The sequence below is a fragment of the Zingiber officinale genome, chromosome 5B, assembly GCF_018446385.1.
Source record: "Zingiber officinale cultivar Zhangliang chromosome 5B, Zo_v1.1, whole genome shotgun sequence".
Classification (NCBI taxonomy): domain Eukaryota; kingdom Viridiplantae; phylum Streptophyta; class Magnoliopsida; order Zingiberales; family Zingiberaceae; genus Zingiber; species Zingiber officinale.
In genome coordinates this window covers 114,323,829-114,327,464 of record NC_055995.1, presented here as the reverse complement: position 1 = coordinate 114,327,464, position 3,636 = coordinate 114,323,829, and the positions used below count along the sequence as shown (strand labels likewise).

At 35.3% G+C, this 3,636-nt stretch overlaps 2 long non-coding RNA genes across 2 annotated transcripts; both read right to left on the bottom strand.

Annotated features, from left to right (window-relative positions):
* Nucleotides 1–560: 560 nt before the first annotated feature.
* Nucleotides 561–1,068, bottom strand: LOC121987748. Its single transcript, XR_006113714.1, has 3 exons — nucleotides 1,019–1,068; nucleotides 755–820; nucleotides 561–578 (listed from the first exon to the last, which is right to left on the bottom strand). It is a non-coding gene; the product is annotated as an uncharacterized LOC121987748 (long non-coding RNA).
* A 504-nt stretch (nucleotides 1,069–1,572) lies between these two features.
* On the bottom strand, nucleotides 1,573–2,340 carry LOC121987747. The gene is made up of 3 exons (XR_006113713.1): nucleotides 2,308–2,340; nucleotides 1,959–2,076; nucleotides 1,573–1,616 (listed from the first exon to the last, which is right to left on the bottom strand). It is a non-coding gene; the product is annotated as an uncharacterized LOC121987747 (long non-coding RNA).
* Between the last annotated feature and the right edge of the window lie 1,296 nt (nucleotides 2,341–3,636).

The window sequence follows — 3,636 nt, the reverse complement described above, 5'->3', positions numbered from 1 at the left end:
CAAGTAACATAGACATGGAACAGTTGTAGCACTGACACCATATTCAACCACACAAGCATTATCATACTAGAGATTTAAATGAACATTAGTTATCAAATTTCGTAAACAGTAAGCAGTAGAGTACTAGCCTTGTATGTTAAACTTGTTGAATGTACAATATCTCATAAGAAAGTTTACCTTTAATGTTATCACAATAATCACATCCAGAGAGAATACACAAATCAATGAACTGATCCATAGTGAGTCTTAGCTCTTCAAGAACCTGAAAAATAAGGATGAGAATAAATACAGTAATTCAATTAGCAATAAGCAGAATAAATATACCTTTGAAACGTCAAATTCCATCACAGAGATTTTTTTGGAACTAGGATCCATTAAATGATGGAGAAACCTTGGTACCCCAAAAGTTAAAGTATCCATGTTTTCTGAGGCAACCGCAAACACCTAGAGATTGATAACAAACAAATACGTTTAGGATATTAAAGTTAAAAAAATAAAATAGAATGTGTTACATTGCATCATTTTACCTTGTCACTTTTGCAAAGAGCTGCGCATTGAGTTTCTGCTTCACAGGGTGCCTTTAGATCAGAAAGATGAGTTTAGCTTCTAAAACTAGAGATACAATACTTGTATATTAAGCAATTGCATGCAGCTTTAGGAAATGTTTGCAAGAGAAAGTAAAATTGTGTCATTGTTAGTTCAAATTCTTGTAGCAAGGATAAAGAATTCAATAAGTGAAAGTGGACTAGTTTACCTCAATAGTAGGCACACCCATTAGTCTTAAGAGACGTTTACAATCTTCATTATGTTGCTTGGTTACCTGTGAAAAAACTCTACAGTCATCTACTAGAATCAAATTCTTCAAGAAAGTAATTTGAAAGTTCAAAATATATTTAAAGAAACTCTATGTTACATATGAAGAAAACAAATAATCAGCATGCTAACTTTATGTTGATTGCATCATAATCAATAAGATCCTCATGGTAATTTCCAATAAAATAGCAATATCAAAGATTACCTTGACAGTCCTTTTGCTGTACTTTTCAATTCCCTCCAAATCACCAGTCTACAAACAACAAATGTAACCAAGACAGCAAAATAAATTCTAGCACACTAAGGAGTCCCAATAAAGGTACTTGTTATGCACAAGCAATGACCTCAATTGTTGTGTTCAGATCGTTAGTTGCATCTTTCCTCTTTAAATATCTAAAGAATAAAATAAGCTTAAAGATTATCATTATCTTGCAACAAAAAAAAAAGGAGGGGGACAATGACAAAACTATAAAGACTAGCCTTTTGGCAAGTTCTTGTTTCTTCAACTCTGGAGGTTGACCGTCAAATACATATCTGGCATAAAAAAGATGATAATAAAATATGATGGCTGAATGATAAACAAAATGATATTTAGACATGCAAATGGACTTACACTGGCTCGATACCTGCTTCTAATAATCTGATAGTTCGATTGAACATCCTTTGCAAATGACTTATCGGCCATACAAAATGTCAAGAGTTAGAAGAAGAAATAAAAAAGTCCAACTCATGCATAGATTTTTCAATGAACTCTACAAATTCTTTCCTAATTCCAGGAAGTCCTCGAGAATCACTATATGCACCTGATTGCTCGAAAGAAAGTTGAGATTCTTATCAGAATGACTAAAACAATATTTACTCATCAACATGAAAAAAATAACAAGGCCTGCAGATGATGTTTTGGGTTTGTTACATATAAAGATACAACTAAAAACTGGAATATGACACAAATGTTATGAAAAGGTCAACATAAAAATTGCTTGGGTTACAAATGCACAAACAAGTACAGAATACATTTCTTTTCCAGATCACCGTTAACAAGAGGAAACAAGTTGCAAAGCAGTTTAGCTTGAGAAACAGACTGCATCAAAAAGGAAAAGGTTTAAGTAGACTGCGAGTTGAAAATTGTAGGAATATGTGAATACCTAAACCACCCGAATTCAATGAAAGATAATGTTTAGCTCTTGCAATGACATCTGCTGGGAATAAAAGCCCGACATTAGGGTCATCCAATAGAAATGGAGCTTGGCACAATGCTACCACCTGGAGAATAGTATAGGTAAAAAATTACACCATTAAAAAGAGAAATCTAATGGAAAATGTTTCTTTATCTCAGGGAGCACAGAGAAGGAGAAATTGCTCCATGTACAAGGAATTTTTGACTTGTGAAGATGATTTTTTTCTCACTGAGTTCCTTAAGTCAAGCAATAGAGAAGAATGATCAACACTTTGATACAAGTAGTTTTTAAGAAAGAATAAAGAGAAAATGGAAACCTGACGGGGAAATGTTAATGGCTTCTATCCGAGAGCATGAGGGTTCCTGACATTTGTGAAAATAATCTGCAAACAACAAAAAAAACCAATCTCATGGAAAGTAAGTCCAACTTGTATCTTGTTTCTTAAGAATAAATTGCAAGGGGAGTGCAGTATTATAACCTCAAATTTTAATCTCACAAGTGGCATCCCAACAAGCTAACAATAAAAAGAATCAAAGGCATATGTGCACTTCATATCTTGATACAAGCAATAAAGCAAACATATACAGTGCTAAATAACCCAGGAAGATATCTTCAACCAGATAACAAGAATGGAAAAAAAACAATCAAAGTCAAATCTTTCAGGAATCGAAATAAGAGTCTCTTTCAATAAAATTTATTCTATTTAACTCAAATCATGTTGTGGCACAATCAACAAAAATTGTGTATGAGAAAGTATCATAACCTTCTTCCCCTCCTTCTGCAACTCCGAAGCCCGCAGGTAAAGCTCCCCTTTGACAGCATATGCAACTTTCTTCACATTCACATTCAGCAACTCGTAGTCCAGCTGCTTCGGCGCCATCCTAATACTAATTAATGATTTAAAATCAGAACTTCTTATCTTAATACTGCCTAAACAACAAAAGGAGTATAGAAGAGGTCACATGCTAATTTTATGATGGAAAGCAGATCAAACTTACTTGGACATCAAAGATTCTGCTGCCTTCTCCAGGCATGGAAAAATTAGCCTATTTTGACTGAAACTTGTTGACTCTCTTTGTTAGAAAATGGGCAGTCTTCTTGGAGCATATAATGTAGAAATATGCATCTCCGACTCTGCTGTAGTTCTATAGACATGAACAGAAACAACAATAAACAAGGATGCCATGGCTAAAATCCTGATGCCTTTACAGTCTGCTATAGACCCTGCAGAAGAAGCTTGCTTACATGCGAAACAGACGTATGTTTTTATGTTCTTCTCTGATCTAAGAAGTCATTAAGAAAAACTAGAGGAACAAATCTCATGGAAAATGATCGCCATATTCAATTAATGATACGATTAAGACGATTTGGTGAATTATTTTTTTAAAAAAATGACCCTAATTCGATTGAATCTGAAGCAGAGGAAACCCTAATCGAAGGAAAAAAAAGATCGAGCGCAGACCTGGAACTCGGAGGTGTGGTACAAGCTCATAAACAAGCGGAGGGCACTGGCCTGGAGGAGCATGGGCTGCGGCTTCCCGCCGTCATCCTCCTCGCCTCTTCCCAGCGGTGCGAAGATGTCGTGTGTGTTGCTATATAGGGAAACAGGTTCAAAGAACCCTCTGCCAAGGCCAGACGATGAAGC